General features: G+C 40.5%; 1 long non-coding RNA gene across 1 annotated transcript; it reads right to left on the minus strand.

The window, feature by feature from the left end:
- Positions 1-14094: 14094 nt before the first annotated feature.
- On the minus strand, positions 14095-17599 carry LOC127719513 (uncharacterized). Its single transcript, XR_007990346.1, has 3 exons — positions 17066-17599; positions 15866-16004; positions 14095-14669 (listed from the first exon to the last, which is right to left on the minus strand). It is a non-coding gene; the product is annotated as an uncharacterized LOC127719513 (long non-coding RNA).
- Positions 17600-19396: the final 1797 nt, after the last annotated feature.

The following is a 19396-nucleotide window of genomic DNA, read 5'->3' on the forward strand; positions in this document are numbered from 1 at the left end:
GGAGTAAATTTTATCCATTTTTTACTTTTAGAACACAACGTTCATCTTCTGACCATCGGATTCAAACTGTAGGATTCTGTCGGAAATGATAAGTGCAAATGCTCTGGTGTTTGCCTCCACGTTACGCTCGAACTGGGCCCGGATCTGAATGTCCACCGTGGATTCTTTCTGCCACTCGGACTGGTGACTCTCGTCAATGACAAACAAGGGGTACAGATTGATGAAGTCAGAGGGGTTGATGCCACCGTTGCTGAGGAGGGTGTCCATGTTGTGTAATTTCTTCCTGAAGTCAGCAGCCTCTTTGAACACTCTGGCTACCCTATTTTCGGTGAAAACGGCATTGTAGTCGACGGCCGGGTAGCGTTCAGCGTTGAGAGTGACATGGATGTTTTGCAATCGACAGAAATCGAACACGGCAACTTTGCGCTCCTGGTTCCAACTTCTCTCGGTTTGGAAGGCAACGATGATGTTCCTGGGCTTCTCACGACCGCTCTTGGCAGATAAGCGCCAGCTGAACTGTGAGGCTTGGGGGACGGCTATGGAATCGCACTGTCTCATTCGAAATCCACAGTTGATCTTCGCTTTACTCTGAATGGTTTTGTATAGCTGCATCTTGTTTTCGTCTAAAGGAGTGACGTGGGGGACGAACCATGAGATCTTACGCAGGACAACTTTTCACACGTCGACGGCGTGGAATTGAGCACGAGTGTGATTTCATGCCTGAACCCGTACACGATCTTGTCGTAGTCATCAGCGAACCCAAAAATGTGCTTCAGGGGGATGGCGAATGAAAACGACCCTTTGTTTGGCAATGATGTAGCCACGGCGCGCTACAAAGCCGGTGTTGTTTGCATGGGCGTCGATGGAGGAATCCTTGAATCACAGTTGGTTGAGACCTTGTGATATGGAAAAGTCGTCGGGGTAGGTCAACATTCCCATCATGGTGGTGGCGACGCCGGAGTCGTTGATGTGCTCGATTTGCTGGCCGGAGAGTCGATAGCTGATGGTTCTGAAGAGATACATGATACCATTATGGACGAGGGACACGAGACCAGTGTCGGCATATGCAGTGCCGTCGTTCTTTAGGAGCCGTCCTTCTACCAAGAGATAACTCTCGTCGGGGTGTAGGAACAAATCCTGGGTTTCGATGTTGATTCGGATTTCAAAACCGGCACTGTTCAGCTGGGCACCGGCTTGTGGTTCGTATTCTCGAACCTGATATTCCTGAAGACTTTCTTGGAAGGTCAACCCTTCGGTGATTGTAAGGATGTCAGTCATAATGTATTTATTTATAGCGTTGGACGAAGTCGTGGATGGTTTTGATACCAGGGCCGGAGATAAGACCGAACTTGCTCTGGCTTCTTGCGGGTCACTTTATCAACCACATGGTCGACGGCTTTGGAGGCCCCATTTTCAACACCTTTCAAGGCTGCATTGGTGGCAGCACTCACGGCCTTACTTCCTAGGGTTTTGGCGGCAGAGGAAGTAAACATGCGTCAAGCCAAACTGGCGATTGTGTCAAACAGTCCTCTACCACCGTAGGCGTACTTTCGAGCGTAACCTTTTTTGATTTACAACATTTATTTATAGGATGCTACGATGAAGCGCCTTATATTCCTCGATGCTGATATGTCTACCCTTTCTCATAGCATCGATAATCGACACAATTTCGTTGCGCACACCATTATTTCCTGCTCGGTATGCTGCGGCACACAGTATCAAGCGATCGAGAAGCTGTTTGAAGTTTGAAGGTAAAAACACGGTTTGCAGCCCACTGCCAAACTTATTCTTTTGGTAGATGTGGGACACGATTTTCTTCCACTTGTAACCCTTATTCCCCTTCGGGGTTCTCGAGAGGGTGGAATTGCCTTGATACATGGCACCGGAACTTTTTAGAATCTGTGCATAGTCCTCTAGGTCGTCGGGCTCGAACGATTCAGAATTCTTTTTCACCATGAGTTACCAGAGACCAAGGGTTCCTTTGTACCTCACACCATCCACGAAAATATCATCACCGTCAAAAGTAACTGGTGAGCTTCCGATAAAGATACTATCGTTTTCAGATCGCAATCCAGAGGTGTGGTCGGCGGAAGGAGTCATACTGAGCTGCAAATACTGCCGTGCTCGGGGTCCAAGGACGGTGTATGTAGCTGGTGCGATGGGTAGTGGGTCGGCAAACTCGGGCGGTGGAGGAGGAATGGCTGGCACTGCTGCAGGAAGGTCTGCGATCGTTTTGGTGATCTGTGAAGCTCCCTCTCGCGGAGCCTCAACCACAGGCTTAAACACCTTGGAAAGGTCTCGGCTAAGTCCAATCTTGTCGAGGCGATGCTGCATATTACTGGCTTGAATTTTCCGCTTGGTGTCTTGCAACTCCCTGGCAAGCGCCTCACGCTGCTAAGGGTCGGTAATCTTGATAAACGTCATTTATTTATAGGAGCGAACGTTGTTAACCGCCTCATAGCCTTGGTGTGAACGCCCCATAGCGTTTATAGACGTTTTTCCAAACACCTTATAGCGTTTGAAAAAATATCTTTCATTTAGCGTTTAAAAAGTTGTTGAAACAATGGGGGTAACGAGTATGATTGTATTCTCTTCGAAAGCTTCAAGTGTCTTAGGCATAGGTCTTTACGCGGTTGGCATGGGTGTGTACACTGGTGGCCTCGAATCGTCTTGGTAGGGCATTGGGGTAGAGGAAAGCGCTCACCTTACCATACTGGCGGCCAGAGTTTCATGCGTCGAAATCACCTACACCGCTATCCATCGGGCGGGGGATCGCGCGACCACACTTCCAACACATACTCCTCATATCGACTCAGTCCCACTCGAACTTACATTTGCAGGGCAACTAAAACTTGTAGGGCTGGGGTTCCTCTGTGTCTTCATACTCCATTTCCAGGAAGAAATCTTCAAACTGATCCATTCTTTATCTTATACCTCATAGAACTCATCTAATTTGTATCGGTATTTCCCTGCTGACTTGGGGCTCGTGAGATCGATGGTTACAAATCCATAGGGTTGGGACCAGCAATGCTTACACAGAGCGTCAAATTGTTACTTGGTAAGATCGTTGCAGTGGTCACGCCGGATATGATCGAGATTCTTAGCATCTTACTGAAAGAGACAGATAAAGTTGGCATTTTCTCGGATCGATTGTCGGGGCAGTTTGAAGTAGTTCTGGCACAGGTTGAAACAATCGACGTTGTTGTGGCGACCGCGCACGTAGTAATCTTCACACGTGTTCTGTTTGCCTAGCATCAAGTCGTCGAACACTATGAGGTTCTTGCAGCTGGGGTCAAGTTCCCGGGGGTCTGGTACATCGCTCCCTTGCTCGAAGAAAAAAGTGTCGATACCATTTGGGTGTCGTGGTTGTGGTAAGGCGTTGACCACATCGATCAACGAGTAGAGTGACTTGCCCTTGCACTGTAGGAGGTCTCGGATATCTTCCTTAGGGAAGCCTGTTCCCAGCGCTTGCTGCAACAGCTGGTAGATGGGCTGGTGAAGCGATTTTCCGAAAACGTACAATCGATCGTAGTCGAGCCATCCATCACGCAGGAGTAGGTTGTTCAACAGCGTTGTCTTACCACAGTCCGACTTCCCAATGATCAACACTCTGATCGACCGCTGCGGTAGGAGGTAGTGATTGCTCATTTTGGGGGCTTAGTACTGTAGGAAATGTCTTCGACGTTCATTTATTTAAATAAAATAGCGATGATCTTCTGCGTGAAATATCGTAGGAAGACGGACACAGTTAACCCTGGCGAGACAATTACCAGCAACGGGCGATGGAGGAAGTTTGGCAACTGCATGGTGTGCGGTGCCAAGAAGTCTCAGTTTGTTGTTACAACCGGTGCAGGGTTCATGAACAAACTAATCAACCGATTACCCATGGAAATGCATCTGCCCGGACACAACTTCACCGGACCAGGGACTAAACTTAGCAAGCGGCTACTTCCCGATGGCACACCGAAGGCTTAGTCAAAACCCATTAATCGAGTTCACCATGCTGCATATCACCACGATCTCTGTTATGCCCAGCACAAGGATACAGCCGCACGCAACTCCATCTGTGACAAAGCTATGCTAGCCTCGCTTAACACCATTTCCAACCCTACCACACGCGAACGCATGGACCGCAGTATCGTCGGACCCATCATCGGTACCAAAGCTCGATTTGGTCTGGGTATTAAAAAAAAAAAGTTCACCGGACCGATGATTTAGCTGAGGAGTTGCACAAACCTGTTCGACGCAAGTTTCAGAAACGCCGTGTGGTAGTGGGTTGTGTGGATGAGACCTGGGCGGCCGACCTTGTTGATATGAGTGCCTTTTCCAGGGACAGCAAAGAAAATAAGTTCATCCTGAGCATCATCGATGTCTTCTCCAAATATGGCTGGTTGATACCACTCAAAAACAAGAAGGGGGTCACGGTGCGGGATGCCTTTCAAGCGGTGTTCAAGGAGCGCGTTCCTAAGAAATTGTGGACAGACACAGGTACTGAGTTTTACAACAAGGATGTATAGCAGCTGCTCCAAAAGCATGATATTGAGCTCTACTCCACTGAGAATGAAGAGAAGTCGAGTGTTGTCGAGCGCTGGAATCGCACCATGAAAGAGAAAATGTTCAAATATTTCTCAGCCAACTCTACACGCACCTACATCAATGTGTTGGATGATCTTGTTCACCAGTACAATACCGTCAAACATAGATCCATTAAAATGACTCCTGTGATTGCAAGCCTCAAGAAACATGAAAACAAGGTGTATTGGAATTTGTATGGAGACCTCCCTCCCATGCAGCAGGCACGGTTTCGTATAGGTGATAAGGTTCGAATTACCAAGAAGAAAGGCACATTTGAGAAGGGTCACACACCGCGCTGGACCAAGGAAGTTTTCGAGGTGTCTCAAGTTCTTTCCACCCAGCCACCCACTTATCATCTCAAGGATTTAAATGGGGAGGAAATTCAGGGATCCTTCTATGAGCCTGAACTTCAGAAGACTGATCAGGACGTCTACCGCATAGAAAAGATCCTCCGCAGGCGAACCAAGAACAGGATTAATGAGGTGTTTGTGAAGTGGAAGGGTTATCCTGCAGAGTTTAACTCTTGGATCAAAAAGTCAGATGTACAATAATGTCAAGCTTTCAAGCTTTCCCATCCTTTCAATCAGGACGAGAAAGGTTGTTGAGGTTACCCCAAGAGTTCCTTAATCCTATTAATGTGTTTATCCTCTTCAGACGCAACATCAAGCTCGCGCCGTGACCTTCCTCTCTTAATCTTCTTTTCGAGATCGTTTATCATACCGGTGAGGCTCATGACAAGTTCCTGCCAGTTCTTTGCATACCAGCCTTTAGTCGCAGGTTCATTGGCTGATTTTGGAGTTGGGAGATTGGTGATTGGGTGTCCCAGCATATCTATTTCACCATTTACCCTTCCCCCGGTCGAAGGCAAGCACTTCGCCACATCATTCTCGATGCCGATTAAACGTTTCTTCTCCACCTCAAGCTCTTTCGAGATTGCTTCTAGCGCAGCCTCTAGATCATTGATGTCTTGTATACCATCGTTCAACTGTTGGGTCAACCACCGTTTTGTCACGGCATCCGAGCTGTCCTTGGGATATCCTAGGCTAGTAATGCGATTGTCGTTCATATCCAAATCCTGCAGCATTCGCCAAAGGGATGCGCGCTTTCTTGCATGAGATCCAAACTTATCCTTTTATTTATAGAGTGAGAAGATTGTATCTTCCAGCTATTTTCCAGTCGCCAACACTTTCAACACGAATAGGCAAACGTGACCACACACCACCGAGCCTCGTTGCTGTAATTTGTCGGTGCTATATCGAATTTCAGGCTGTAAGTAGTTCACCATCTCTGCAGGCGGTGGCAATCCATAAGAGTCAAAGTAATACTTTACCGGTCCACGTTTATACCAGCAAGTCCAATGCGTTCCAGGACCCTCCCATCTATCATGATTCAAGATTCCACATTCGATGCGGCGCGGACTGGGTGGTAGGGTATCTCGCAAAAACACCCCTCTAAAACTTAGGGCTGTGACGGCGTTCTCCAATTCCTTATTCGACAGAGGCTTGTGGGGAAGAACTACATTTTGCACCTCGAGGTATTTAATTCTTTTCTGAGTTTTACCCATACTTTATTTATTGCAGGCGGTGTTGCTCCTCAATTTTATAATGTCCGTGAGGAAGGGTGCTAGTTCCGTCGGGGAGAATGTGTCGCTTGGTATCTTTAGCCGAAAGTGCAACCTTGTTGATCTCCTGAGTGTAGATCTGATGGCGGTAACTTCGGAAAATTTTCATCGGTCGGTATATTTCCTGCTGGGTGTCAAAACATCTCTTATAGTTGTCAAAGGTAATATGCTGCTTGATGACAGCCTTTGTAACTCCTTGCTTTCTTGGTAGTGTCTCCATCATCCATTTTGTACGAATATAATTTTGGTCGAAGTCCCACGAAGCCAGTCATACTTTTACCACCACATTCGTCCTTAAACATTCCAATTATCTTCTTGTTGACGCCGGATGGAATTCCTGAAGGGTGGTCAGCTGGATAGTTCGAGGTATCGATTTTTTCCTGAACATGGGGGGGGGGGGGGGGGGGGGGGGTAACATTTTTGTAAAAATCCTCGGTCTGAATTTCATAGGCCAAGCTATCTGTATCGGTAAACAGTAGCCGGGCGTTATCACCATACGTCTCCTGTATGAAACGGTAATGGAATTTATACATCAGGAGCTTTGAGATGTCCAGGATACATGCTCCTAAGTAGACTGGCTTGTCGAATTTCAGCTTGGTTCTTTTCATGTGAACGGCTGCCAGATTTTCATTGAATACGACCCGGCGATCAAAATTGGGCTTAGACACCAGTTTTACGGCTTGTTTTTCACTGTTCACCAGTCGAACATCGACCCTCTTTCGAATATTCTCCATCGTTTTTCCAAACACTGAGTTATTCATGAGTTTGTAAAAACCCTTCTCAGCATCGCTTGTAGCTTGAGCTCTGAGTTCGGTATTCAGGTCGATATACGGTTTAAGCCATGGGGATTGTTCAAATCTGATGATCCGATGAACCTTTTTCAAGATCATTCCCTGGGAGATATAGTATTGGAGGTTCTGAAGATGAAGGCTATATTTTTCGCTTTTGCCTAGATGATGAGGTACCAATTTACGAACTCCGTCGATTTCCATGGCTTCCGGCGCGAGAGGGTAGTCGTTATGACTATCGTGAAGGTGTTGAGGATATTCTAGATCACTTTCTACTAACGCCCCATATTTATGATCTTCTGAATATTTTAACATCTCGTCGATCTCCTCTGGATCTACCAATTCAAACCCTCCTGTGGGAAGGGGTTGTGCCATAGCCCCACCATAATTGTTTGCATCTAGGTAGGTCATAAACTTGGTTGGCTGCGATGGATCGTAATTACTCATATATAGATTATTGGCCTTTCCGAGTCGGTGAGATATCATGGCCACACCTCCCCTAGTCGCATTTTCGAACATCAACAGCATATCCGGATCGGCCAGAAGTTCCAGTCGGATCCTGCTGTATTTTAGCATCGCTTCGTACGATAGCCCTGGGGATGTGAAATAGTGTGCGGGATCGAGCTTGTTAGTTTTCATACAGTTATCCCTGAAATTCTCGAAAACATCTTCTAGTAAGGCGACATCACTTTCCAAGTAAAGATTGTGATACTCTTGCATCGTCCGGCAACTTAATTCCTTGAACACCAGCTGGGCGGTGGCGTAATCTTCATTGGAAATATGTTCACCGCGAAGTTTGTTGAAAAACGCCTCCTTAGGTGGTAGCTGTGTTTCCTCCAGCTTGGTGGGACTATCTACATAATCGTATGGATATACTCCCTTCCTAATCATCAGTTCGGTGTGATCACCGAAACAATTCTGCGTTGCCTTGAATTTATCCTTGGTCAGATTCTTTGTCAAGTTTTCAATGGAGGAGAGTAGGAATCGCATGGAGTCAATAAACCTCATCTCGATATCTCCAACCTTCTTGGAGAAGCTAATATATTTTTCATCGGTATTGGAGATACAGTTAATCTTTCCTTCTCCGAATCCTAATTCCCTCACAAATAAATGGGCATCATACGCACTCAAATTATGAAATACGATGGGGACAAATTTGGGTAGCTGAAACGCTAAATTACACTCATTGTGTGCTGCACCTCGATATTTGCCAGTAAGATGATTGTGATCCCGAACCTTATCCCCACCCAAAGTGTTACCACAAATGTGACAGAGTGTGCTTGCCGCGAAATTCTCATTATCTTCATCCGTCATTACCATCGCAATTTTGGTTTCATAGGTTTTGGCAATTTCTCCGATTTCCTTTTTCATACACTCCACAAATGTCTTGGCTGCATCTTCTCCACAGTAAACGACTGAATCTTTGTAGTCATCGTGGACATATTTTATGCGGTAACAGAATCCAGATGGCTGATGCAGTTGATATGCCTTGGTGAAGGCTCGTGATGGATCTGGCTGGCAGGTGTCCATTTTTTCCGTAAAGCACTCAAAATCCGCATAGATTATGAATGGTACCCTCATTTGGCGTTGGTAGTTTCTCTAGAAGGTCTTTATTCTTGATGATTCTCCAAGACTGTAAAGGTTATGAGAATGTAAAGGTTACTAGTAACCAATGGGTTTAACGGTTTTCTCTGATATAGCAGGGTTACTAGTATAAAACTATGCTGCATTTTATTGTACAAGAGGTGTCGACCTGAATCAATTGGCGTGCGGGTTCTATTGAGAGGAGTCGCTTGCGGTTACATTATTGCCTGTAGGTGAAATCATGATATGTATGGGTGTATCAGAGGGAGTAAAATGACTAGCTTGAAAAACGGTAGTATTGACGGGTAAATTATGACTAGTTGATTGTGAGGATTGAATGAGTTTTTAATTTGACGGTTTTTTTTAATGTAAACGAACATGTACTGATCTGTTTGCTGAATTTCTTCCACCACGTCTTCATCTGAGCAAGCTTCTATCATTAAGACCTTTCTGAATATCACTTTTCTGTGACACGGAATCTAAAATAGCTGTGACTTCCTCAATTTCTATATCGAAACTATCTCTGCAGTTATGTCTCCAAAATTCTTCCAAAGTCTTGTAAGTGCTCGTTTATGTCCGAAACGAATGGCTTTCAGCTTTGTATCCATTTTCCCTTCTTAAGATAGAAATAAAAGATTTCTTGACTATGTGATAGATGTACTAGTCATAGTAACATGTCAAAGTGACGTGACATTACATTAAGTGCGACACATAGTAAACGTCATGTGTGTGGTATTTACGAGAGGTATGATTATGATGCAACGTATTACCCTCAATTTTTAAGATCTCGATATCTACTCTAGTTTATTTTAACACATCTCACTCCGTCAATCTATTGAATTTCTCTTTCTTGTTCTTACTATTTCTTTGCATACCAAAATTCATCACCTTGTCCTCTGCCATTTTATTTTCGTGAAGTTAACTAATCAAATGGTTCTGCATGTTTGAGTTTGTGGTCACACTTTTCCAGCTTGTCCATTATTTTTTCTCATGTTCTTTGATTGCTGCATCATATTCTATCTTCATTCATTTTATATCCGTTTAAATCTGGTCGCACTATGTTTCATACGTGCTGTCTTTTACTTTTTTAATAACCCACCATTTCATTACAGCATCCGAACTGGCCCTCGGAGCTTTCAGAATGGTGATATGGTTGTCGTTCATGTTCCAGTATTTGAAGGATCTACCCATGATCATCCCTCTTTATCAATGGCCGTTTGTGTTGTTCCATTCCCTGAAAAATGCTGTTCGGAGATTGGCGAGCGTTTCCAATGGATTTTGGCTCTTTCTGATGGGTCGTCCAAGTTCGTCCCAAAAATGTTCCATTGGCGATAATCTGCAGACATTGCTGGCCACAGCAACACACGAATGTGATTATTCTCCAAAAAATCATTGAAATGTGTGCCACGTGACAACGGGCGTTGTCCTGCTGAAAAACGTGGTCAAAACGATGCCTTCGGAGAAACGGGAGAACGAGTGGACCCAGAATTTCGTTCCTATACCTTTTTGTATTTAGGTTACTTTCAATAATTGTCAGATCGGTGCGTTCCTGGTAGGTTATTCCGTCCCATACAATAATTCCGCCACCCTCAAACAGATCCGTTTCCTGTACGCACGCATCAGAAAATCATGCATTGCACCTCCGGTAGACACTGGCTTTGCCGTCGCTAAATGTCAAGTTGAGTTTCTATTCATCGGTAAAAAGGACTTGTCTCCATGTTAGCCTATTCCATCGAATCCGTATCCGAGTCCATTCAAGTCGTGACATCCTGTGACGTTGCGTAAGGATAGGTCCCTTTAAACGGACGATGAGCTCTTAGGCAAACTTGATGCAGTCGGTTACAAACTGTTAGAGAATAAAGCCTGTTTTTGTTTCTTCCATGAGTTTGTCGTGCTGTTTGTGACAAGTTTACAAATCGATTCCGGAGATGAATAATGCGGATGTGACTGATTTGCCGTAACTTCGTTTCACGTTGCCTGCAACCTCGGGGACGATTATTTGTCGTGCCAGTATCTCTAAGACGAGTCTTAAGCCTTTCAATATTCATTCTAGAGACATTGGGATGATTTGCAACCTGTATTAGAGTCATTTTTGCTGCCAAAAACACAATAGCTCGTTCTCTCTCATTATGACGTAGACGTGGCATTGACTTACGTGTAACTTTTTCAATTTTTTAATGCGGCCTTTTGTTAACAATAGTGCTCGACACATTTAATGACCAAAAGGACAACTCAATTCCATCTTGATACAGGTAAATGTTTGAAAAAATGCTTATTTGATTAAAATCAGAAAATGACGTAACGTCGTCTTCGAATTTTTAACAAATTAGTAAATGATAGATAAATCATTCAGGTCACTAGTTTTAATCTTGAAAATATTATAAATTAATATATGTAAATTCTTTTAATTAAAAACCAGGGTAACGTTTCTATTTTTGCCTAGTAAACATTTATTTATATCAGACAATGCACGCACGTGGACGATGGTACTTATACCGTCTTTAAGAATGTGGCGCTTGGATTGTCAATGATTAAGTTAACTGGTCTGTATGTAGTTTTACTATCATATCTTTTTAACAACTCAGTACTCTTTGTCGATTTTGTTTTATTCTGGTACAAAACCTCTGATATAAATAGACTTTTGAAAATAATACAAAGTAGACTGTCTATTAAGTCTGTAATAGTATATAGATTTTTAGGTTGTATACCAGCTGGCCTTCGCACTAAAGTTCTTTCATCTTCATCGTTTTCTTTTTCGAAATACCCTTGAAAAAAATTCAGCCAGTGTTCAGCCTTCTTTTTATCAGTACTTACATAACACATTTTACAATCTCTTTCATCATATAATTCGGATTGGGGAATTTGGATTTTCATTTCGACTTCATATGACAAGAAATTCTTCTTTGCTGACTCTGATATGTCTTTTTCACGATTTTCACGTTCTTGTCTGACATTTGAGTTGGGTTTGTTCCTCACTAAATTTTAGTTCCTTTCGACATAATTAAACATAGCACCTCTTGAAGCTTTGCGCAAACTATGCGCCTGTGTGCACTCTACAAGACCTTTATAGTCTTACCCCGCGACATCCCTCATTATTTTTTCCAGAGGCTATGGAATAGGCAAATTCCAGTTGTTTTTCCCAAATTTGTTTTGAAATTCCGAGCCCTAGTTTCAGTTTTTGGACAAAGCGCAACTCGAAACCTTGCGCAAACCATGCGCCTGTTTCTCCTCTACAACACCTATATAGCTATACCCCGTGAAACTCCACATTATTTTTTTCTCTAGAAGCCATTGAATAGGTGTAATACCACCAATTAATGCATGGTACGTCACATCCGGTTGCATACGAAAATAGGTCGAAAAAATATTCCCTGGAATTTGACAGTTGTAGGTAATTAATTCATCATTTTATTGCAGTAAAACATTTCTGGGTCATAAACATATATATGTATCTTGGGTATTTCAAAGCATCATTTTTTTTTATTTTGGGTTTCTGTAGAATATTTTGGAAACTTGAGGTTGCATGGTTACTAAAGCTTGTACGCAGGTTATATAAGGGGGGAAATTTGATTGGTTAACTGACAGTTATGGTTATTTTCTTATATGCAATGAAATTTTATGTGAATTTTTTTCTATAGTACTGGACAGGATAAAACTTTACTCATCCCAAGTATTTTTTTAATTTGAAACAAAGATAAATTCTGCACAATTTTTTGAAAAGTGCAAATTTTAAAAAGACTAATAGGGGAAAATCAATGGTGGTATTATACCTAATATGGGGTGCTGTATATGCACCTTTGACCTTGTGAGTACTCTCATGTGTTAAAATTTCTTGCTATTCAAGTGAAATATTACAAATAATGAAATATTCTGAGTGGATTGAGTCTCCAAAACATATTTTATGAGAACATTTCCTTGAAATTGAACTCTACCATGAATATTAGTTAACAGAACAAGCCATACTTCATGGTGTTTTGGGGAGCTTTTTCTCCTTTTTTTCTTATATTCTGCTATATTAGAAAGTTTTCTCTCAGAAATATTTTAATAAATATATAATTATAAGTAAATGTGATTATTTTTTAAAGCAGTACCAACAAATTATTCACTAATAGAGAAGCTTTTTATGTCCCTCTCTGGAACGCAGCGTAAATTTAAGTTTTACGTAAGGATTATTAAAACCTCCAGTAAACTTTTATATGGATTGTTCATTCTGCTTGAATACTTCAATTACTCAATGTAATTTATTATAACATTTCTATCATAAATGAGTGAAAGTTACTTCATTATTTTTAATTACTGGCCTGAAAAGTTGAAATTTTGAGGAAATGACATGTATAAATGGACCAAAAGAGACCTTATCAAGAAGACAAAGGATCCATTAGTGGTATTTATCATCCTAAAGTCATCTTTTGTATCAAATTCAACTGTTTGTAGACAGATGAGATAAATATTTAATCATTATTGGTCCACACTATATTCTATCATGATGCGGCTTGGTTTGGATTTTTGAAGAAATTTTGCACGAATCGCTGAAGATGTCGTCGTACATTATACTAGATTTTTCTCAAACTATTGAAATGATTATGACAAAACATGACAGGAATGCTTGAAAAAAACAGTATTACAAAGGAAAAAATCCCTTTCAGTTTATTGAATAAAAATGTCTTCTTCAGGTGTAATACCACCAAATCATGGCACGTCACATCCGGTTGCATACAAAAATAGGTCGAAAAAAATATTCCCTTGAATTTGACAGTTGTAGGTAATTAATCCATCATTTTATTGCAGTAAAATATTTCTGGGTCATAAACATATACATGTATCTTGGGTATTTCAAAGAATCATTATTGTTTTATTTGGGGTTTCTATAGAATATTTTGGAAACTTGAGGTTGCATGGTTACTAAAGCTTGTACACAGGTTAAATAAGGGGCAAATTTGATTGGTTAACTGACAGTGATAGTTATTTTCTTATATGCAATGAAATGTTATGTTAATTTTTTAATTTGAAACAAAGATAAATTCTCCACATTTTTTTGAAAACTGCATATTTAAAAAAAAAAAAAAAAAGAAAATCAATGGAGGTATTACACCAATAGGCCAACCCCCTCTGTTTTTTCCTTTTATTTTTAACTTTTGAGTCCTAGTTTCAGATTTTTTAACATAGCGCCATTCGATACCTTGCGCAAAAGATGCACATGTTTCTTCTCTACAAGACCTATATAGTCTTATCCCGTGACACCCCTCATTATTTTTCTCTAGAAGCCGTAGAATAGGCCAACCCCCCTGTTTTTAACAATTTTTTTTCAAATTTTGAGCTCTAGTTTCAGATTTTTGATCATAGCGCCCTTCAATACCTTGCGCAAGAGATGCGCCTGTTTCTCCTCTACAAGACCTATATAGTCATACCCCGTGACACCCCTCAATATTTTTCTCTAGAAGCCATTGAATAGGCCAACCCCATGTTTTTAACAATTTTTTTTTCAAATTTTGAGCTCTAGTTTCAGATTTTTGAACATAACGCCCTTCGATATCTTGCGCAAAAGACGCGCCTGTTTCTCCTCTACAAGACCTTTATAGTAATACCCCGTGACACCCCTCATTATTTTTCTGTAGAAGCCATGAAATAGACCAACCCCCCTGTTTTTAACATTTTTTTTTCAAATTTTGAGCTCTAGTTTCAGATTTTTGAACATATCGCCCTTCGATACCTTGCGCAAAAGATGCGCCTGTTTATCCTCTACAAGACCTATATAGTCATACCCCGTGACACTCCTCATTATTTTTCTCTAGAAGCCATGGAATAGGCCAACCCCCCTGTTTTTAACACTTTTTTTCAAATTTTGAGCTCTAGTTTCAGATTTTTGAACATAGCGCCCTTCGATACCTTGCGCAAAAGATGCGCCTGTTTCTCCTCTACAAGACCTATATAGACATACCCCGTGACACCTCTCATTATTTTTCTCTAGAAACCATGGAATAGGCCAACCCCCCTGTTTTTAACAATTTTTTTTTAAATTTTGAGCTCTAGTTTCAGATTTTTGAACATAGCGCGCTTCGATATCTTGTGCAAAAGATGCGCCTGTTTCTCCTCTACAAGACCTATATACTTATACCCCGTGACACCCCTCATTATTTTTCTCTAGAAGCCATGGAATAGGCCAACCCCCCTGTTTTTAGCAATTTTTTTCAAATTTTGAGCTCTAGTTTCAGATTTTTGAACATAGCGCCCTTCGATACCTTGCGCAAAAGATGCGCCTGTTTCTCCTCTACAAGACCTATATAGTCATACCCCGTGACACTCCTCATTATTTTTCTCTAGAAGCCATGGAATACTGTGGATTCATTTATTTTCGTGGGTATCAATTTTCGTGGAAAGAGAAAAAAAGACGTTTCGTGGTATACGTAAATTCGTGGATCGCTGATTACAAAAAAAAAATAAATTCAGATTCGTAATTCGTGGATTTCTTTTTGATTTAGGAGATCATATAACCTCCTTAGTTTGATCAATAATAAAACAAACAAAAAAGAAGGAATTCATTGAAAAAGTTTTGAATTGTCAAAATCCTCGCTTGGTCATTCTAGGCTAAAGTGTTTATTGAAAACTTCTATTACAATAATGGACAGAGACAACTAATTATTTGTTTGTTTTACAATTTAAAAATTCTTGTCGGAATTTTATAAGGCATTCAAAACTCTATGATTGAAAGCTCATTTCCCTAATCACGATATAATAAACAGTCATTTAAGTAAAAGGTGTGAAAATAAATGTTCCTGTCATAAACAATATTACCTACGGGCAATATCCCTGTACTTAATCCTATTGATTTTTAATCACCAGTAAACCAAACTATGACACGGTAATTACAACTTGCAGTTATTTTCCATGAAGAGTTTTAATCAATTTTAAAAAGTAAATTATCACTGATATTCGATATATTTATTATTGATTTAATCAAAATACAAGTATCTTCTTTCAATAAAAACACGTGTTATGTTACAATGTTTATCGCTAGTCAACACTATACTAGAACTGCATAACATAACCGGAAATAAACATCCGACTCCATACACATTTCTCGGGATTATTCTTCGTTGAATTCTTAAATTCGTGGTTCACTGTGACCCACGAAACCCACGAAAATTGGTATACCACGAATAAAAATGAATCCACAGTAGGCCAACCCCCCTGTTTTTAACACTTTTTTTGCAAATTTTGAGCTCTAGTTTCAGATTTTTGAACATAGCGCCCTTCGATACCTTGAGCAAAAGATGCGTGTGTTTCTCTTCTACAAGACCTATATAGTCATACCCCGTGACACCCCTCATTATTTTTCTCTAGAAGCCATGGAATAGGCCATTCCCCCTGTTTTTAACAATTATTTTTCAAATTTTGAGCTCTAGTTTCAGATTTTTGAACATAGCGCCCTTCAATACCTTGCGCAAGGGATGCGCCTGTTTCTCCTCTACAAGACCTGTATAGTCATACCCCGTGACACCCCTCATTATTTTTCTCTAGAAGCCATGGAATAGGCCATTCCTCCTGTTTTTAATAAATTTTTTTTCAAATTTTGAGCTCTAGTTTCAGATTTTTGAACATAGCGCCCTTCGTTACCTTGCGCAAAAGATGCGCTTGTTTCTCCTCTACAAGACCTATATAGTCATACCCCGTGACACCCCTCATTATTTTTCTCTAGAAGCCATGGAATAGGTCATTCCCCCTGTTTTTAACAATTTTTTTAAAATTTTGAGCTCTAGTTTCAGATTTTTGAACATAGCGTCCTTCGATACTTTGCGCAAAAGATGCGCCTGTTTCTCCTCTACAAGACCTATATAGTCATACCCCGTGACACCCCTCATTATTTTTCTGTAGAAGCCATTGAATAGGCCAACCCCACTGTTTTTAACATTTTTTTTCAAATTTTGAGCTCTAGTTTCAGATTTTTGAACATAGCGCCCTTCGATACCTTGCGCAAAAGATGCGCCTGTTTCTCTTCTACAAGACCTATATTGTCATACCCCGTGACACCCCTCATTATTTTTCCCTAGAAACCATTGAATAGGCCAACCCCCTGTTTTTAACAATTTTTTTTTTTCAAATTTTGAGCTCTAGTTTCAGATTTTTGAACATAGCGCCCTTCGATACCTTGCGCAAAAGATGCGCCTGTTTCTCCTCTTCAAGACCTATATAGACATACTCCGTGACATCTTTCATTATTTTTCTCTAGAAATCAAGGAATAGGCCAACCCCCCTGTTTTTAACAATTTTTTTCAAATTTTGAGCTCTAGTTTCAGATTTTTGAACATAGCGCCCTTCGATACCTTGCGCAAGAGATGCGCCTGTTTCTCCTCTACAAGACCTATATAGTCATACCCCGTGACACCCTTCATTATTTTTCTCTAGGAGCCATGGAGTAGGCCAACCCCCCAGTTTTTAACAATTTTTTTCAAATTTTGAGCTCTAGTTTCAGATTTTTGAACATAGCGCCCTTCGAAACCTTGCGCAAAAGATGCGCCTGTTTCTCCTCTACAAGACCTATATTGTCATACCCCGTGACACTCCTCATTATTTTTCTGTAGAAGCCATTGAATAGGCCAACCCCCTGTTTTTAACATTTTTTTTCAAATTTTGAGCTCTAGTTTCAGATTTTTGAACATAGCGCCCTTCGATACCTTGCGCAAAAGATGCGCCCGTTTCTCTTCTACAAGACCTATATTGTCATACCCCGTGACACCCCTCATTATTTTTCCCTAGAAACCATTGAATAGGCCAACCCCCTGTTTTTAACAATTTTTTTTTTTCAAATTTTGAGCTCTAGTTTCAGATTTTTGAACATAGCGCCCTTCAATACCTTGCGCAAAAGATGCGCCTGTTTCTCCTCTACAAGACCTATATAGTCATACCCCGTGACACCCCTCATTATTTTTCTCAAGAAGCCATGGAATAGGCCAACCCCCATTTCTGCAAATGTGTATCTTAGTTCAATTAAACAATGACATCAAAGGTGCTGTATTTTACAGGGAAGGACTACTTTTACATACGTACTAAATGGAAGCGGGTGCATAGGTGGTTTTACACCTACAAATAATCCGTTGACAGATGCAGATTTACTGTGGTACTGAATATTAGCCTAAAAAGAGATGTGACAAGTTTTATCAATGGATGGGATAAATACCATTTCATGATAGAGTTGAAATTGCAATATTTGGACGGAATTTCTGCCTGTTTAAATATTTTTCATTTAACGGCCGTTGCTGTCTTATTCATTTTTTCGGTTTTTAGATATATCGCCTTATTGTTCGCTGGCTTATTGTTCGCTAGTTATTGTTCGCTAGCTTTAATCACAACAATCGCTGCACAACAATGACAACAAAGTTACGAACAACACACAACCTGAATTAAAAGTACATTTTCAAGCATGGTGCTGTAAGAATGAAAACGTTTAAAACACAAATACTGCTTATATTAAATGTACGATTGGTAAATTGTAAATCAGCTTATTTTCAAGATCTAATTGTACGTTTTTAGCCCTTTTGTTTTTTTTCCAATTTGTTGGTCACGAGCCTACCAGATGGAGGCTATACCAGAAACATTGTGCGCACGGTAATCATAGCATAATAATTTTTTTCAATTGTAAATGATATCTAGTATGCAGATCGATAAGTATAAGTATTGAAGTGTTACAGTTTACGATTAGGTCAGTTAAAGGGGCCTACTACTATTGCTAGTAGGTACAATTTTAAGTATGCTGTTTTATTAGCAATTGGCACACCTCATTTCATAGAGAGTATTTGGTTCCGTCCCCTCAGTCATAGTTCATTGACTCTTAAACATTTAAAAATAGTACAATTTTTAGTACACCTAGGCTAAAAAAATGTTTATTGAAACATGCTGTTTTAATAGTTAATATAAGATTTATGAGACTTAACATCGATAATTAACACGATTTACATCTTATAATATAGAGTGGGAAGATACCAAGGGGACATTCAGGAATCGTTAGTCGAGAGAAACTGACAACGCCATGACCAAAAAAAACGAAATACATCGAAAAGATAGTTAAGTTCGCAAAACACTACACAGAAAACTAAACTTTGCAACATAAACTCCATTAGGTCTGAGCCTTCATATGCTCGGGAAGGGTAAGTCACAACAATGGTTATTCCCTAATTTTTCCAAACCGGCAGTTAAACCCAGGCTAAAGAGAATTTCCGTTTGGTTGTGAGAGATGTATTTAATACAAATCCACGTCCAGTTGGAAAGGGGACGCCAGTAAAATCCGACGCCTGCCGCGCTTTCTCCACATAAGAAAAAGAATATAATTTAAATCCAAACAACCAGATTGTTATTAAATAAAGCAGAAAACAATAAAACTGACATGTATATATATATTGGGCAGTTTCTTCCTTTGGTATAAAAAATCACAGGTGATCATTAAGTCTGATGTTGAATTTAGTTTCTGTTTCGCCAACATATTGCAGCTTGCAAGTCCCACAAGTAAGAATATAAATACTATTTTCCGTTTTACAATTAGATGTTACACAGATGTTGTATCGATGATTTGTTACTGTGCTGGTGAAAGAGTTTTCAGTGTTGGCGACTTTACAGCATTTACAATTACTTCTTCCGCATTGTTTGTAACACCCGATTTTAGATTTTAGAGGTCTCTTGTTTTTTTAATTTAGATGTAACAAGTATGTCTTTGAGATTTTTGGGTCTGCGATAAGCAATAACTGGAGGTGGTCGAAAAATTTCTTTTGAGGAAGAGTCATTTTGAATAAGATGCCAATGCTTGCGGACAGGACAGTAGATGAAATATTTGTCAGAT

This window comes from Mytilus californianus, unplaced genomic scaffold (assembly GCF_021869535.1).
Source record: "Mytilus californianus isolate M0D057914Y unplaced genomic scaffold, xbMytCali1.0.p SCAF_11, whole genome shotgun sequence".
NCBI classification, from domain to species: domain Eukaryota; kingdom Metazoa; phylum Mollusca; class Bivalvia; order Mytilida; family Mytilidae; genus Mytilus; species Mytilus californianus.